The sequence below is a fragment of the Cornus florida genome, unplaced genomic scaffold (assembly GCF_030987335.1).
Source record: "Cornus florida cultivar Cherokee Brave unplaced genomic scaffold, ASM3098733v1 CherokeeBrave_3.0.0_Hap2_Chr09, whole genome shotgun sequence".
NCBI classification, from domain to species: domain Eukaryota; kingdom Viridiplantae; phylum Streptophyta; class Magnoliopsida; order Cornales; family Cornaceae; genus Cornus; species Cornus florida.
In genome coordinates this window covers 43,285,932-43,306,122 of record NW_026775579.1, presented here as the reverse complement: position 1 = coordinate 43,306,122, position 20,191 = coordinate 43,285,932, and the positions used below count along the sequence as shown (strand labels likewise).

Here is a 20,191-nt window from a genome sequence, read left to right as displayed (position 1 = left end):
CCTAGATATCTCACAATATCTATCTAGTCCATAAATAAATAAATAAATAAATATATATATATATATATATATATATATATATATATATATATATATATCCACACTAAGGGACATTCACTAGACTACAAAGGGGGGCTCAACCAGAATAGAAGGCAATATGCAAAACGCACCCAAAGGTGGGCATAAATACCTAGACCTAACAGGGTATACCTCAACCTATCATAGCCAGCTACGCATCCACTGTATATACGCACCCTAACCAACGAGCCTGAGACTCAAGCTCATCTTGTGGTACCATAACCATATATTTAAAGTCCGTCCAAAACCAGAGTATGTTATTCAATTATTCATTGATATGACATAAGTTCTATAATCCGGTTAGTCACTCAACTTATTCAGTTGATCTGACTTAACCACAAATAACCAATCATCTAAGTCACTCAACTTTATGCAGCTGATCTGACTTAAATAAAAGTAGGATTTATTTTATAATCCATTCCCTTATTCTAGAATAGGTAAGATTTAGTATTTTGAAACTAGTTCGTCCCTAAATATCATGAATATAAATTCCATACATCCAGTAGTTGATGATACAGACCATGAATATAAATATCAGCTAATCCATAAATCCAACAATTGATAATAAAAATATTAAATATAAACATCAATTGTTCCATAATAAGCATAACACAATATATAAGTTAACATTCTTATTTGATACTACTCCAACAATATCCATATAATTAACAACACATATAAAGTATGTGAACATCAATTAATTCCTAATAAGCATAATAGAAATTATATGAATCAACATGCTTATTTTATTAAAAAATCCAACCGATAATTGATGAAACGGATAAAGTAATTCCACAATTAAAATCCAGAACAACATCTATTTAATTAACAGAACAGAATTTAATAGTTCATTAATTGAAATCCAACCTAAGCACAAATAAAGTCTAACCAATACATGACCCTATTATGCATCCAATATAGATTTCAAAATCATACTCCAGTCATCTAAGTTGCTAAAATACGTTTGAGCAACTAGATACTTTATATCCGCCAACAGTGTGTGACATTACTTAAAACTTCCACACCATGAAAACCATTAGCATATAGAGATAAATTATGCATTGTGGGTTCTAATACAACATAATATCATTTTTAAAGTCCATGCTATCGTCCGTTAAATTGTTAACAATAGACTAAACAATTTAATCCTTCATATCCGTTAACCGTGTGCAAAGTTGCTTATTTTTATACTGTTCATTCTATTTGCACTACGGATCAAATTATGCAATTTGAGAGTTTAAAATCCCATGAAATTACATTTAAAATCCTTAGTCCAGTCCTTGAAACAATCCAGAATACCAAACACGTCCAAAACAGTGCTCAAAACAGTTCCGGAACGCTTTAAAACAAGGGAGCCTGCTCTCTAAACAACAGAGCAAGCTCTATGCACCATGGAGCCGACTCCCTAGCCCTTGGGGCCAGCTCTATGAAGGGGGAGCCGGATCCCAACCTCCTGGAGCTGGCTCTCTCCCTCATTGAGAGCGCTGATCCCATTCTGATTCGTTTCCGGCCATCTGCCGGCCTCTTCCTACCTTTCTGTTCTTCCTTAAAACTGATCTTAATAGTCTAATATATATCCAGTAGCATCCCAATGATTTGTTTACAATAGTTGGAATTAATTACAGTGATTAAAACCGCTACCGATTCATTATTCGTTAACACAGAACTTAAACTTCAACTTACAAGAACAATTATAGATTACATAAAAACACATACCGTCGATTAATTCAGTGTAAACTAAGCATGCAAGATTTAGTAAAAATTTAATTAAAACCCCTAGAGACCATCTAGGTATGCACAGAACACAGGCCAAGGGAGAGAGAAAGAAAAGAACTTGCCTGTGCAGTTTTGGAATCAAAACCTTGTCGCCGTCTTCCTAAGCTTTCCGACGACGTTCGTTTACTGTTAACTTAACCTCCTACTGCTCAACTTTCCCTCCTCCTAGGTCCAACCTTTAAGCCACAGCCGAAACCCTCACTGACCGTGCTCTGTTTTCTCAAAACCTCTCTGTTATGTCTCTGCCTTCACTGTGCCGTGAATAGGGTTCTAAAACCCTAGGCAGACGTATGATATATATTTATAGGCAATTGCTAAACCTAAGTCCAATTAAAACCCTAAATTGAACCCTAGTCGGCCAAAAGAATAAAACCTAATTTAATTAAACAAACCAATTAATTTAAATAAACAAATAAGACAATAAATTCCTAATTTAACCAACCAATTAATTTAAATAAAATAAATAAGACAGTTAAATATATTTTCCACATAAGTATACATTAATTAAAATACAAATACAATTAATTCAATTAAACCACAAATTAAACAAAAATGTAATTAAATACACAATGAAGCAATTAAATAAAATAAATAACAAAACAATTAAACAATTTAACAAATAATCAATTAATTAAATAAAAATGCAATAAAATCATAATTAAAATGCCGAAACTATCCTTTTAAAATTAGGGGTATTATATTCTTCCCCCCTAATAAAAGGAATTTCGTCCCCAGAATTCGCTTTTACCTTCTTCCCTTATTTCAGGAAACTGCGAGCGAATGACATCCTCCCATTTCCAAGTAGACTCAGCCTCATTCTGATAACTCCACTGAACACGCACCAAAGGGATAACCTTATTATGAAGGATTTGAGCCTGATGGTCGACAAAACAACACGGTGGCTCCAACTATGTTGCATCTGGCTATAACTCAATCTCCCCAACATCGATATGCTGATACCGATTCTGATCTTGCAGAAATTTCCGCAACATGGAAACATGGAACACATTGTGCACGTGATTCAAAATATCCGAAAGTGCCAACCAATAAGCTACAGTGCCAATTCGATCCGTAATCATGAATTGACCGACAAACCGCGGTGACAACGTTCCTTTCTTCCCAAAGTGCATTACCCCTTACTTAGGAGATACTTTGAGTAGAACCTGATCCCCACCCTGAAACTCCAAAGCACGTGTGCGACGATCGGCATAACTCTTCTACTGACTCTGAGCAGTGCGCATATGATCCCTAATAAGAGCAACCTTCTCAAAAGTATCCCTAATGAACTCTGGACCCAAGAATTTGCTCTTGCCAACCTCCATCCAACAAACAGGCGATCGACACGGTCAGCCGTATAATGCCTCAAATGGTGCCATACCAATAGTCTTTTGGAACTATTGGTATATGCCAACTCCACCAGTGGCAAATAATCCTCCCAATGGCCCTTGAAATCAGGAACACACGACCGAAGCATATCCTCCATGATCTGATTAACCCTCTCAGTCTATCCATCAATTTGAGGATGATAAGCAGTGCTACTATGTAACTCTGTACCCAAAGCCTGCTGAAAACTCTTCTAAAATCTTGACACAAAGCTCGAATCTTTGTTCGATATAATAGACAACGGAATGCCATGCAGCTTCATAATTTCTGCAATGTAAAGTCTCGCCAACTGCTCCGAAGTGAAGTCAATGCGAATAGGCAAGAAATGAGCTGATTTAGTCAATCGATCCACAATGACCCAAATAGAATTGTGATCCTTAAAGAAATTAGACAATCCCCCCATAAAATGCATATAAATGCTTTCCCATTTCCACTTCGGTATCGGTAGTGGCTGTAGAGCTCCTGGAGGCCGCTGATAATCAATCTTGACCATCTAACAAGTACTACACTGAAAAACAAACATACTAATATCTTTTTTCATACCTGCCCACCAAAACTGCCGCTTCATATCCTGATACATCTTGTCTCATCCTGGATGAACAGAAAACTCAAAATGATGAGTCTCATTCATCACACCCTTCCTCAAATTATCAGTAGAAGGTACCACCAAACGGCCCTTATTCCTCAAACCTCCATCAGTCCCAACATAATGGAAGGTATAACTACCATACAAGCCATGAAAGCACTGCTGATCTATGAGTTATGCCTTCAAAACCTTGTGAATGATAGAAGGTGTAACTACCATACAAGCCATGAAAGCATTCGACAACTCATCTACTGTTGTTAAAGTGTTCCACTCTGTAGTGACTAGAGTAGAAAGACTCACAGCGGGTTGGTGACTGAGTGCATCCGCCACCATATTCGTTTTCCCTGGATGGTACTCTATAGAGAAATGATTGTCTTTCTCAAATTCTAACCATTGACGCTATCTCATATTTAGCTCCCGTTGAGTGAACAAATACTGCAGACTCTTGTGATCACTAAACAATCTGAAGGACTCTCCCAGCAGATAATACCTCAAAATAAGTAAGGCAAAGACCATAACTACCAATTCCAAATCATGTGTCAGATAATTAAGCTCATGTGGCTTAAGCTTTCAAGATCCATAAGAAATCAGTCACTCCTCCTGCATCAAAACACATCTAAGATATTGGAAAGAAACATCTATGTAGACAAGATACTCTATCCCGTTTTGTGGAGTAGACAAAACTGGTGCAGAAGTTAACTTGTGTTTTAGCTCATCGAAAGCTTTCTGACAGTGTTCATCCCACATAAATTGCATACCCTTTTTAGTCAAATGAGTGAGTGGTTCCGTTATCTTGGAGAACCCCTGGATGAACCTACGATAATATCCTGCCAATCCGAGAAAACTCTGAATCTCGGTAGGTGAAGTAAGCTGTCCCCACTCAATCACTGCTGAAACCTTGGCTAGGTCTACCGCTATTCCCCTTTTTGACACCACGTGACCCAGAAACTTCACTTCCCGCTGTCAAAATTCACACTTCTCGAACTTGGCATAAAACTGGTACTCACGAAGCGTCTGCAAGACTATGCAAAGATGTCTAGCATGATCGTCCTCTGACTTTGAATAAATCAAAAATTTTATCTATGAAGATAATGACAAACTGATCTAAATAAGCCCTGAAGACTCTGTTCATTAAGTCTATGAAAACTACTAGCGCGTTAGTCAGTCCGAAAGGCATGACACGAAACTCATAAGATCTATATCTAGTGAGAAACACTGTCCTCCTTTGAGAAGTATATAGCTCATCTTTTCTACTGATCAAAAAGATCATCAATCCTGGGCAAAGGGTACTTGTTACGTATAGTAACTTTATTCAACTCCCTGTAATCTATACACAAGTGAAGTGAACCATTCTTCTTCTGTACAAACAAAACCGGTGCTCCCTAGGGTGAAGTACTCCCACAAATAAACCCTGGCTGTGTAATTGTTAAATCAGATCCCTCAACTCTCGCATCTCCACTGGTGCCATCCTGTATGGGGTCCTAGAATAGGCGTAGTGACTAGAGCTAAGTCAATCACAAAATCGATCTCCCGACTAGGCGGCAACCTTGGAATCTCCTGAAATACATCCGGAAAATCCTATACAATTGGTATGCCATCCAAAGATACGGTAATCCCCTCCTCCACATGGAACAAATAAGTGCTAGTGACCCCGTTAGAACGTGGCATAGCAACGTCGTACATATCCTGACCAGGTATGGTTAACACAATATACCTATCCAAACTATTAACTCAGGCATGGTAGTGAAATAGCCAATCTATCCCAAGTATCACATCATAAGTGTGTATGTCCAGGACTAATAGATTGGTTAGAAATCTGAGTCTACCAATATCTAGTGTCACAGGCCCATCACTCTCATGTAAAATGGTTGTATTGCCTAAAGGTGTAAAAATACCTAAGATCTATTGCATACGTGTGTCACCAACCAAACTATAAAAATCCAAAATTTCTGAATACTCCGTAAAGCAAAACACGTAAAGTAAACAAAATACTCCAAAATCTACCCACTTTTAGATTTTCATTCTATCCTGGTAATTCCTCATTCGAAAACAAACCTACCATATTGATTTACACAAGGTCTTTTATAAACTCCTTGGTAATCATTCCATCTTAACACAACATACTTACAAAAAAATATTTGTTTGCCTGTTCAAACACCAACCACTCTACTGTTATAATCATTTATTATCGCAACAAACACATTCCAATACAGTCTTTTTTTTTTTTTTTTTTTTTTTTTTTTTTTTTTTTTTTTTTTTTTTTTTTTTCGAGTTGGTACTCACACACACACGTCTCTTTCGAGACTTGAACCTTTGACCTTCCTTTGGAAAGTAAGAGGCTGATACCGTTACGCCATTGGCCCGTTGGTATTCCAATACAATCTTAATAAAATCATATGTGCATAAATCACAAAAATGCTATCAAGTAGCATCCCAATGATTTGTTTACAATAGTTGGAATTAATTACAGTGATTAAAACCGCTACCGATTCATTATGCGTTAACACAAAACTTGAACTTGAACTTACAAGAACAATTACAGATTACATTAAAACACATACCGTCGATTAATTCAGCGTAAGCTAAGCATGCAAGATTCAATTAAAGTTTAATTAAAACCCTAGAGACCATCTAGGTATGCACAGAACACAGGCTAAGGGAGAGAGAAAGAAAAGAACTTGCCTGTGCAGTTTTGGAATCAAAACCTTGTCGTCGTCTTCCTAAGCTTTCTGATGACGTCCGTTTACTATCAACTCAACCTCCCACTATTCAACCTTCCCTCCTCCTAGGTCCGACCTTTAAGCCACAATCGAAACCCTCACCGACCGTGCTCTGTTTTCTCAAAACCTCTTTCTATTATGTCTCTACCGTCACTGTGCCGTGAATAGGGTTCTAAAACCCTAGGCAGATGTATGATATATATTTATAGGCAATTGCTAAACGTAAGTCCAATTAAAACCCTAAACTGAACCATAGTCGGCCAAAAGAATAAAACCTAATTTAATTAAACAAACCAATTAATTTAAATAAACAAATAAGACAATAAATGCCTAATTTAACCAACCAATTAATTTAAATAAAATAAATACGACAGCTAAATACATTTTCCACGTAAGCATACATTAATGAAAATACAAATACAATTAATTCAATTAAACCACTAACTAAACATAAATGTAATTAAATACACAATGAAGCAATTAAATAAAATAAATAACAAAACAATTTAACAAATAATCAATTAATCAAATAAAAATGCAATAAAATCATAATTAAAAGGCCGAGACTATCCTTTTAAAATTAGGGGTATTACAAGGATGCCTAGTTGGTCTATGTGACCAAGGTCCTCCAAATTGTCGTCATGTTACTCCTCCATTGATGAAATGGAGTGATGCGAACTACCTCTTCCCTTAGGATTACGAACAACCGATTCAAGATGCAATTTAGGAGGGGCAAGAGTAGGATTTAATGACCTAGGACCATGCATGCACTAGTAAAACAAATAACAAGTAAATAGCAATCACTTCGCCCCCACAACAAATCAATCAACAAACATTTTCCACATACAATGATCCTATACTCCCATGCTTTGAACAAAATGCAAAGAAAAGTAAATTGCCTCCACACGGGCTCACGATCTATCTAAGAATTTCAAAACTTACCACCACACGGGTCGACGATTTAACTAGAGATTGAGTTAGAAAAATCTCACAAAGGGTCCTTAAGCACTTCAATTTAACTTTGAATTTCCAAGCCTTGCTATGCTTTGCAATTTTTAGATTTTAGCTCCCCTTTTTCTTTTTTTTTTATGCTTAGCTTAGCTCCTTGCTTTCAATTCTCCTTTGGTCAACTTCCTTACTCAATTCACTTAGCCAAATAAGAACAAACACAATAAGTAACAAGAATAAAACAAAGTAAAGACACGATCAAAAAAGTACTAATTCTTATTTGTTTCCAAAGAAATACGGCGTTGCCAATTCAATCCCCGACAAGGGTGCCAAAAACTTGGTCTGTCGTCGAACCAAAGCCTAAAAATGTGCTAAGATTGTGAATGTGCAATGTGGCCAAGTTTTAAATTTATAAATGCCACTATTACCTCTAACTAAAAATATAGTTAGGGTGAGTAGGGATCGTCCCAATGGATTATGGGCGTGTTTGCAATGGAAACAATATATAGGGTTAATAGGTTGAGTGATCAAAAGATGGTTTGTTTGGTTGATTAAACTACAATGCAATTGAAATTAAAGCAAGTAAAAAGTAACAATTTAGAAAGTAGGGAAAAAGATATAGAGGAGAGGACTTGGGGTACTAGAGCTCACCATTAAGCTTGACTTCACTAGACACTAGCAAATGTATATCAATGGGGAAATTGAATTGTAACTTGTGTGTGTGTGTGTGACATTAATTGAAACTAGGCATGGATGGCAAATAAGTATAGATTGTCTAGCCAATTCAAATGGAAAGCACAACCTATCAAATGAGACCAAAATCCATTAAATGAAACCACAATTTATGCACACACAACTACTTAGAAATATACACCTTTTGCATTCTTAAGTATAGAACACTAAGAAACAATAATAGATTATCCACCTATCTATGCATCTAAAACAACTACACTACATCTACACTAAAGATATAGAAATTAAACTAAGTTAAAGGTGTGGCACAATCTATCAAGAAACAAGTGTGAACCATCAAATAAATTACAAGAGTGTTCAATTAAGCACTATGCTTTGATCATCACTAGATTAACTTCATCCATACACATAGACATGCATAAATTCCATCAAATTTAGAGAAAAGCATATAAATCATCCATTCTAGCATATATAGACATATGATTAAAAATAGATAATCAATTGAAAGCATTAATCCATACACATCAAGTAGAAACCACAAGATATATATATATATCCAAGATCAAAACATTTATTACAAGTAAATCCCCAAAAATTTACAAAACACTAGGTCTAGGAAGCAAACTTAGGGGTTACTCTAGCCCTAAGTAGATGTCTAGCCACTCATTGAAGTAGTCATCCAACCCTCAAGGGCTATCTCCATGGTAGGAATGACCTCCTTCTTGATGGAAACCTTAGAAGAATAGAAGAACTCCCAAAATGTGTAAAGCTCTCTCTAGTCTTTAGCCTCCTCTCCAAGATATGTGATATGAGATGTGTAAGTATGATGAATGTTACTCTTAAAATGGCTCTAAATCCTTATATAGGAGGCTCAAGTGTCACACCCAATGGTCTGGACTCGTGCACTAGGGCCCTTGTAATGATTGCACCACGAGCCAACTTTTAATGAGCTAGAATTTATTTTATTTCGGACTTGAGGAGATTCGAGCAATCGAACTGTGGTGAGATTGATCGAACTTAGGTGAGATCCATCGAATGCTACAGAGATCGATCATCCTTGGCAGCACCTTTTTTAATAAAGACAAATCGATCGATCACCTCCAGATCGATCGAAGAATTGTTGAGATCGATCGAACTTGTTGTTTTTCCACTACTTTGCTTCCACTTTGCTTCTTTCTTCCATTCAGCTTAAGATAGCTTCTTTAACGCTCTTATTTGGTTGAATTAGCTTATTTTTGGGATAAGTGCCTGAAAAGGGCAATAACATGAAATTAGTTTAAGACGAAAAAATAAGATAGATAAAGGTACTAGAATACCTAAGCTTAAGGGGTTTAAATGCGCACTTTTCAGCGCTCATCACACCCCCAAACTTAAATTTTGCTAGTCCCTAGCAATGAACTATGAAGTAAAGGAATGAAATGAACAACTATGAACTAGAAAGCAATAAATGGATAACGCCACTTTTGTAGGGAACACGATTGCATTTAGCATATGCAACAAGCCTTTTAAACCCCTAGGTTACCCCTAGTGGACGAGTGAAGTCTCGTGAGGGTTTCCAGAAATGATACCCATAAATATTAAGCTCATTCTCATAAAAGAGGTACCAATATTCCAAACAAGCATTGGGAGAAAATTACCTCAAGTATGCAATTTTTCAACAATTTCCAAGCAATCTCCTAAAATCTCAACATCAAGCACGTAAGTATGGTCCTCCACACATCAAGAAAATGATCATGCAAATCAAAACAACTCTAGAATCCTTTTTGAGTGGACCGACATCAAATATGTTGCTATCTTAGTCAACTAGAGAAATGATCACATCTTTACCCTCAAACTAGCACACAAATCTAGTACCGATCATCAAGACAAAGAGTGGACCTTTTATTAAAGCTTTATTCACTAAGTGCGCTTATTCTTTTCACTCATTTTTTTTAAAACTATCCTAAGGATCAAAGATCGAAGCATAGTGCAATGTGTTGATCTATTAAGCTTTCTAGCGATCCATAAGGTCGATTGTTAGGTCAATGACTCCCAAACCAGACGACTTTAGGACATTAGGTGTTCAAACACCCCTAAGGACTTACAAGCTCAAATCAACTAGGCTACAAATCAAAACAATCTCCATCTAATCATTTCCCACTTCTTACCTTTTGGGAGAAGTCCTCACTTTTTTCTTACTTTTGCAACTTCTTCTTCTTTTTTCTTTTATATATATATATATATATATATATATATTTTATTGCATTCAATTATTAACCTAGAGTTTGGGCCTTCCACCTTTTGGCTCGAGAAGTTCAGTGTTTGATGAGGCTAGAATCCCGGCTACTCAATGAAAAGGGTTGTTATCCACCTTTATCAAAATGAAAGCTTTCAATGCACTACTAGCCCAATTGGGATATAACCAATTCAATAATCAACAAAGCATGTACCCCACAAATGAATGCTAGTGTGCGCCTGTGCTAATGTAGAATCCTAGAGTGAATCTCAAAACAATCACAAAATTAGGATGATATGGACCACAAATGCAAGCAAGATATCAATCTTTCAAAAAATTTACTCCTAAATGGCATCCACAAGGCATACAAGGAGTATTGGACTCTCAAGTCAAGCAATTTTTAAATTTTAAGCAATATAGTCCTCAAAAGATCAAAATCATAACTAGTTATATACCAATCATAGAAAATCCCTCAAATACACAAGTCATGCTCAAAATTTTGAATTGAAAGCAAACACTGCAAATAACACCCATTACCCCCAAACTTAAATGGCACAGTGTCCTCAATGTGCAAAGAGAACAAAAGGAAAGAGTATACCAGTGCAACTAAGGCAAAAATGGCCGGGACACAAATATCTAAAGTGAGTGGTATAACCCCCCTAAACTTGGAATTAACAGCGATCCTGAAAAGATGGCACTTAGATAAAACTTATCAGATAATAAAGGGATAATAATAGTGCACAGGGGACATACAAGTGTAAATAGGATAGTAAATGAAGTAAAGGGAGAGGAATAAGAATGGTCCTGAAATAAAATTTTGGGCAACGCTCTCTCTCACTGAAGTCACTGGGATGTACCTGATAAATGGAGTCAATCATAGATAAATGTATCAATATAAGGTCCAGACATCCAAAAATATCATGCATAGAAAAAATGAAATAATGTACAGCACATCACAGTATCAAGGCCAACAGAGCTGCAAAAATATCATAACAGTAGCAATGTAACAGTAATGTATCCTAGATATATAAAATGATAAGAATAAAGAGATAGAGAAATCAGGTAGAAGAGGTCGGGCGAGTAGAACATGATCTCTAGATATCTCTGGATAAATCCTACAACGTAGTCAGTACGTCTGAGCGAAGAGCTGCCACATCAGTGCTGAAAGAGGCCACATCTGACCGAAGAGAGACAATTGCGTCCTCCAAGGTCTGTATACACTCTTCTAGGCCAGGTGTCGGAACTGGAGCGTCAGGGATAACTGGATCATGAACTAGAGGTATATCCTGACCCTGCTCCTAAGAATGTAATGGCGACCCTGCCGGAAAGTGATGTGGTATCTCGGCTGGAGGCTGCTGCTCTAAATCAATATCCATATGCATATCCGCAGCCGCCGGTGGGTCTGCTAGATCATGTTCTGCTGTTGCTACTGCTACCGCCTCCTCCTCTGCAGCCTCCTCAGCTGCCAAGATAGCATCATGCTCCAAGCTCTAGATAAGAGCATTGTAGCTCTTGTTCTAATCCTTCTTGCCGAAGTGGCAAGCCCCTGACTTAGTACAATCCTGTGGATGGAAAGGGTAGCGCTGGTCCCTGAGGATCTGTGTAATAAGATGTGCAAATGAAAGGAACTTGGTCCGCTTGTGCTTGGCCTTGCTGATATAATCTTTATATAACTTCATCATTACACTCCAATATAGTGCAGGAATAGAGAACCAGTACCCTGTATAGAAGGCGTAGAGGGCTGCAAGAAAGTCAGAACGCCTCTAGATCGTATGGCGTGCCATAAATACATTTCGGTATAATACCGACTCTAAAAACCATAAATCATCGGGCAGATAAGTCCTCGTGGCAAATGTCTCGTCATCACTGTAATGGCCAGTAAGTGCAACGGCTATGTCTGCATTAGAAGGCCTCCTCAGAATAGGATAGTGAAGATCAGAAGGGCAGACATGCGGGCATCGAGAAGAAGTAGCCAAAATGTCGACTGTGATGCGGATAGGGTGACTGTCTATAAAAGTCTGCAGCTCTGATAGGTTACTAGGTGCCGGCCGAAAGATCTGGAAGAACATCCGAACAAGCCGCGGGTAAATAGGATAGGTAAATGGTGCCAGAATGGCTGAAATGCTATGTCGCTCGATATCATCAAAAGCTGCCCGGGTTAAGACTAACCGGGAGAAGAAAGCAGTGTCGAAAACCGACTCATATGCCACTGAAAGGTGCGAGTACTTCCGGCTAGGTCTGTCTCTGATCTGGCCTGGCTGTGCCGGTGGTGGAGAAGGAGAAGGTATATGCTCAGCCTCATCAGAATGGGATAAAGATACAGAGGCAAAGCGGTCAGACTGAGCCGGAGCTGGCTCCTCATACTCCTCTAACTTCTCAAGCTACTCAGCCTGATCAACCTACTCTAGAACTGGATGTTGGGCATGAGAAGGCTCTGTGGGCTCCTCTACTCTCTGCCTGACTCTCCTCTCATACTATCGACGGGCAACTGTCTTAACCCGTGCTATAACCTACAAAACAGAAAAGAAACACTTGTAATAGAAGTTGGTAACAGATAATAGAGAACTAAAGCATAGTATATAGAAACATGTATGTCAAGTAAGATAGACAACTCAGAATAATCAATATGAATCTATGTAAGTGATCATGCAGCCAGGTATAGACAATGAATAAGTGAAACATGCTAAACATGATAAGTATGGAATGCGTCCAATGTGGAAAACACAGGCATTGGGCATTAAGAAACTAGCATGAGACACAAAAGATGGTGTGTGAAGTGCAATTGCAAATCTGTGATGTTCGATCGATCTTGAAGAGATGAGATCAACCCATGTTGGATCGATCTGGACATGAGTGAGATTGATCTCTCTCTGATCGATCAGAGAAATATTCAATCGATTGAACTGTTGTGAGAAATTTGAAAAGTCACAGATCTGTGACGTGGATGACACGAGAGGCACCCAAGCAAGCTTGTGGGTCCCTCAACACATCAACAACTCAACAATGGTCACTTATCTTGGCACGTGACCCCAAAATCTAAATCGGAATGAAAGAGATATAAAGATATATATACATATATATACATATGGAAACTTTATATATGACAAGAAATCTACTATGGAAGCTCAGATCTAACATTGCAAACATGGAATCATCAAGATGAAGCTAGGGATCAAAAAGAAAATTCGAACTTACCAAATCGGGGAGAGAAGTGGTCCGAGAGAGATAGAGATGAGATCTGAGATGAGGAGTGAAGTTTCGAGGCTCTAGAAGCTCGTTGGAGACACGCCGGAGGTTGGGAAGAAGGTGAACAGCGAAGGGATGAGATGGGGGTCTGAGATTGATGGTCAAATCGATCCAAATGACCCTTGGCTTCTATTTTTAAAAACAATCTCCGACATGTTCGATCGATCTGGAAAGATTTCCAATCGATCGAACATAGATCGATCTTGAAGGGACGTAGATCGATCTAAGCCTCAAAACAACATAGTATTTTTGAATTTTTTTTTTTTAATATTTGAAAATTAAAAATATATTTTTGTATTTTTGAAGATAAAAAATAAAAATAAGTATAAGAATAAAAATAAAAATAAAAATAAGAATAAGAATAAAAATAAAAATAAAAATAAAAAATAAAATGTTTTTGGATTTTTTTTGAAAATATTTTTAAAATAAAAATACAAAATAAAGGAAAAATATATATATATATTTTTTTGGATTTTGAAAATTTTCTTAAAACTAAAAATATTTTTGGAATTTTTTTGAGAATAAAATAAAAATTCAAAAAGGTAGTCAAAGTCAAAGTCAACAAAGAAACACAGATCGATCAATCCAAGATTGATCTGGAAGAGACTTTGATCAATCCAACAGATGAAAACCTGCAAACAAGTTCGAACGGTGCACATAGAGGCCCTTTTCATGGATTTCAGAAAATTTTCTAAGTATGGAATAAAGATCGATCTGAGGAAAATCTCGATCGATCTTGGAACACTCAGATCGATCTGAACTAAAGTTCGCTCGATACACAGAGAGCTGAAATATGTAGGAAATCTTCGCACGATGGAACAAAAAGATGATTGGATGCAGGGATGAAATGTTTGATCGATTGAACAAGTGCAAAATGCCTATTTTCAGAATGAAAGTGCATGCATTCTCAATCACAGTTCCTAGCAATGTGTCTAAACCCAAAATATATCAAGATGACGCAAGATATGAAAGATAAAATAGAAATGAGGGAGGAATAGGGTTGTAAACCCTACAAAACGCACTAGTCTTTAACGTCTCTAGTAAGACGTTGGGCTATTTTAGCCCAGATCAAATATCTTGTTATGCATCCCCTCCTTGACGGGGTGAAAAGCACTTTGAACCACACCCAACAAATGGTTCTCTAAAGAACTTGTTGGATTTGATTCAAAAGACATTAATGGTCATTGGTCTATGCAACTCTTGGGCTTCCATGCCCTTTCAAACTTTACTTTTGAAACAACATTCTTTGCTCGCTTTTTTTAAGACAACCTGTGGGAATGTTCAACATCAAGGAAAGACTTAACTTCATCAAATTCATTGGCAATGCATTTTTTTCACAACACACACTTCTTCATGCTTGTCTATTGAATTCGGGGTTGGATTAAAAATGTTCAACTTCACTTTCATATGGCCAAATGAGATTTTCATTATCCCCGTCCTACAATTGATGTTGGCATTTGAAGTTGCCAAGAAAGCACGGCCAAGGATAACTGGAATTTGGCTCTTGGGATTTGGAACCAGTTCCGTGTCAATGACAACAAAATCGACCAGGAAGAAGAACTTATCAATCTTAATCAAAACATCCTCTATAATACCCCAGGGCTTTTTGATGGATCGATCGGCAAGTTATAAAACTACCGACTTCAGTTTTAAGTCTCCTAAGCTCAATTTGACATACACTGAATATGGAAGAAGGTTGACACTTGCTCCTAAGTCTAGAAGAGCCTGATTGATGACATGGTCACCAATGATGCAAGATGTAGTAGGTGAACCGGGGTCCTTAAACTTTGGGAGAGTGTTATGTTGAAAAATGGAGCTCACTTGCTCGGTTAATACCACTTTCCTTGGTGTTTGGCTCTTGTTTTTCCTCTTTTGGGTGCAAAGATCTTTCAAAAATTTGGCATAAGCCGGAATTTGTTTGATTGCATCCAAAAGTGGAAGATTGATCTTCACTTGCCTAAACATTTCAATGATTTCATTGGTCTTGGTCTTTTGCTTATCAATAGAAATGGACCCTTTTTCAAAAAATTTCTCTAAATCACTTTTAAAGCAAGAATTTTTCAAATCCTTTTTCAAATCATTGTTCAATTCATCTTTCAAATTATTTTTGACAACTTTCTTAATAAAGTGATCATGTGCATGCAACGAAGGAGGAATAAAATGTAAAATGGGACGGGTGTCAACTTTTGGTTGCACTGGTTCACTCTCTTAATTGGAAATACCTACTTGGTTGTCAACAATTGTCCCACTCCTCAAAGTTATCACTGCATTGACATGCTCAATTGTGTGACCTTCAGATGAGGAATGAGTCTCCACAACATGTTGTTGCTTTGGTGGGGGCATTTAGAGGCATCTTCCCTTTCTCTCTAGCATTCAAAGTACTAGCTATTTGCCCGACTTGGGTTTCTAGCTTAGCAATGGATTGGGAATGGGAATGAAGCAATTGAGTGTTTGCTTCTAGAGTTCCAAAAACGGTCAACACTTTCTCCTTGGGAACTTTAGCCTTGCATTAGAGGTGGAACATACTTTCCTTGAAAACCACCTTGGGGAGGGTTTGAACCTTCCCCTTGGCTTTTTCAAGAGAAGTTTGGATGGTTCCTCCAACTCGAATTGTAATGAGTACCATAGAGATTATTCCCTTGGTTGACAAATATAGCATTGACTTGCTCATGGTTCTCGCTTTGCACATGTCCAAGGGGACAATTGGAAATAGAATGTAAAACACTAGAACAAGTTATGCAAGATTCATTAGATGCATGATTATGAACATGATTAGGGGAAGAAGATACTTGATTCGCCAAATTTTGGTTGATCAAGAATTGATCAAACCTTTGAGATAAGGATTTCATCTCGGCGGCTATGTCATTGGAATTGTCAACTTGAGATAAGCCAACATTCTTCCTTCCACCTAGATTTCTACCACTTTCAGAGGACAAAGATATATGCATTGAATTCTCACTCATGCTTTCATACAATTGCCAAACATCATTTTCATGCTTGTCAAGATAAGAACCACCCATAGATGTATTAACCATACCCTTGTGATTATCCGGTAAACTTTCAAAGAAATATTGAACTAGTTACCACTTAGGTATGTCATGATGGGGGCACTTCCTAAGCAAGTCATTAAACCTTTCCCATGCCTCATGAAACATTTCCCCATCCCCTTGAGAAAATTCACAAATAGAAGTTCTTATGGCATTGGTCTTTGAAACCGGATAGTACTTCTTCAAAAACTCTTGTTGCATTTCTACCCAAGAAGTTATCAAAAAAGGCCTAAGATTGTTGAACCAATATTTTGCCTTATCCTTAAGGGTAAAAGGAAAAAGTTTGAGTCTTAAAACTTCTTCTGGCATATCCATGTATTTCACGGTGGAACACACTTCAAGAAACTCGTCCAAATGCTTGTAAGGTTCTTCACTTGGAAGTCCATGATAGTTGGGAAGCATTTGAATAGTTTGTGGTTTAATCTCATAGTGATGTGCTCTAAATGGGGGTAATTGAATGCATGTAGGTGCATTGTATTCATTAGGCATATAATGGTCTCTTAAAGCAATGGGAGGATTCACAACCGGTGGTACTATATAAGCACCTTGATTAACTTGAATCTTGGGGGTTGTGGAGCTAAAATTGGTTGAGGCATTCCCAATGGAATTTGGCCTTCTTGTTGTGGTGGGATGAATGGTCTAGGCATGCCTAATGGTACTTGGATGTTATCATGATGTAAATTAGGGTGGAGTATTGTGATACCCCTCGAATCCGAGACGTGGGTTGATCAGGCCTAAGCCCAAACCTGAGGGAACTATCAAATAATTAATATATAAACGAACACAGAATATAAAAAGATTTAAGAATTATATAATAAAACTGAAAGAAATATTAAGTATAAAATCCTCCAAAGTTAAAGATTAATTAAATCCAACTCTCCAAAACCTCCAAGAGTACAATTCGGGAATCCATCTAGTGGACCCCTCAATAAAATCCTAACTGAACATAAAATACTGGAAATAAAAACCAAATCTAAAGCATGGAATGGAATCCTAAGTCGTCAGTAGGGTGAATGACCATCTCTGCTCAGCCCGATCAAGCTGTAAGACTGGAACCGTCCGACACCTGAAAAAATATAAGAGTGGGTCAGGCCCACGAACAAGTTCTAATCTAACTGCAATCTATACTGTGACCCGATACGCAGATACATCCCAGATGTCTCACAATATCTATCTAGTCCATAAATTTATATATATATATATATGTATATATATATCCACACTAAGCGACATTCATTAGACTATAAAGGGGGTCTCAACCTAAATAAAAGGTAACATGCAAAAACGCACCCAAAGGTGGGCATGAATACCTAGACTTAACAGGGTATACCTCAACCTATCATAGCCAGCTACGCATCCACTGCATATACGCACCCTAACCAACGAGCCTGAGACTCAAGCTCATCTTGTGGTACCATAATCATATATCTAAAGTCCGTCCAAAACCAGAGTATGTCATTTAATTATTCATTGATCTGACGTAAGTTCTTTAATCCGGTTAGTCACTCAGCTTATTTAGTTGATCTGACTTAACCACAAATAACCAATCATCTAGTAAGTAACTCAACTTTATGCAGCTGATCTGACTTAAATATAAGTAGGATTTATTTTATAATCCATTCCCTTATTCTAGAATAGGTAAGATTTAGTATTTTGAAACTAGTTCGTCCCTAGTATGCCACCGTCCCATACCGGTGCATACAAACCATACATCCAGCAGTTGATGATACAGACCATGAATGTAAATATCAACTAATCCATAAATCCAACAATTGATAATAAAAATATTAAATATAAACATCAATTATTCCATAATAAGCATAACACAATATATAAGTTAACATGCTTATTTGATACTACTCCAACAATGTCCATATAATTGACAACACATATAAAGTATGTGAACATCAATTAATTCCTAACAAGCATAATAGAAATTATATAAATCAACATGCTTATTTTATTAAAAAATCCAACCAATAATTAATGAAATAGATAAAGCAATTCCACAATTAAAATCCAGAACAACATCCATTTAATTAACAGAACAGAATTTAATAGTTCATTAATTGAAATCCAACCTAAGCACAAATAAAGTCTAACCGATACATGACCCTATTATGCATCCAATATAGATTTCAAAATCATACTCCAGTCATCTAAGGTGCTAAAATACGTTTAAGCAACTAGATACTTTATATCCGTCAACAGTGTGCGACATTACTTAAAACTTCCACACTATGAAAACCATTAGCATATAGAGATAAATTATGCATTGTGGGTTCTAATATAGCATAATATCATGTTTAAAGTCCATGCTACCGTCCGTTAAATTTTGAACACAAGATTAAACATTTTAATCCTTCCTATCCGTTAACCATGTGCAAAGTTGCTTATTTTTATAATGATCATTCTATTTGCACTACGGATCAAATTATGCAATTTAAGAGTTTAAAATCCCATGAAATTACATTTAAAATCCTCAGTCTAGTCCTTAAAACAATCCAGAATACCAAACATGTCTAAAACATTGCCCAAAACAGTACCGGAACGCTTCAAAACAATGGAGCCTGCCCTCTAAACAATAGAGCAGGCTCTATGCACCATGGAGCCAGCTCTATGAAGGGGGAACCCAGCTCCCAACCTCCTGGAGCTGGCTCTCTCCCTCTTTGAGAGCACTGATCCCTTTCTGATTCGTTTCAAGCCATCTGTCGGCCTCTTCCTAGATTTCTATTCTTCCTTAAAACTGATCTTAACAGTCTAATATATATCCAGTAGCATCCCAATGATTTGTTTACAATAGTTGGAATTAATTACAGTGATTAAAACCGCTACCGATTCATTATGCGTTAACACAGAACTTAATCTTCAACTTGCAAGAACAATTACAAATTACATTAAAACACATACCGTCGATTAATTCAGCGTAAACTAAGCATGCAAGATTCAGTTAAAATTTAATTAAAACCCCTAGAGACCATTTAGGAATGCACAGAACACAAGCCAAGGGAGAAAGAAAGAAAAGAACTTACCTGTGCAGTTTTGGAATCAAAACCTTGTCGCCGTCTTCCTAAGCTTTCCGACAACGTTCGTTTACTGTCAACTCAACCTCCTACTGCTTAACCTTCCCTCCTCCTAGGTCCGACCTTTAAGCCATAGCCGAAACCCTCACCGACCGTGCTTTGTTTTATCAAAACCTCTTTCTGTTATGTCTCTGCCTTCATTGTGCTGTGAATAGGGTTCTAAAACCCTAGGCAGACGTATGATATATATTTATAGGCTATTGCTAAACCTAAGTCCAATTAAAACCCTAAACTGAACCCTAGTCGGCCAAAATAATCAAACCTAATTTAATTAAACAAACCAATTAATTTAAATAAAAAAATAAGACAATAAATTCTTAATTTTACCAACCAATTAATTTAAATAAAATAAATAAGACAGTTAAATACATTTTCCACAGAAGCATACATTAATGAAAATACAAATACAATTAATT

At 37.0% G+C, this 20,191-nt stretch overlaps 1 non-coding gene across 1 annotated transcript; it reads left to right on the top strand.

Annotated features, from left to right (window-relative positions):
- The first annotated feature begins 16,738 nt into the window (after positions 1 to 16,738).
- On the top strand, positions 16,739 to 16,845 carry LOC132275715 (small nucleolar RNA R71). The gene has a single exon (XR_009470717.1). It is a non-coding gene; the product is annotated as a small nucleolar RNA R71 (small nucleolar RNA).
- Positions 16,846 to 20,191: the final 3,346 nt, after the last annotated feature.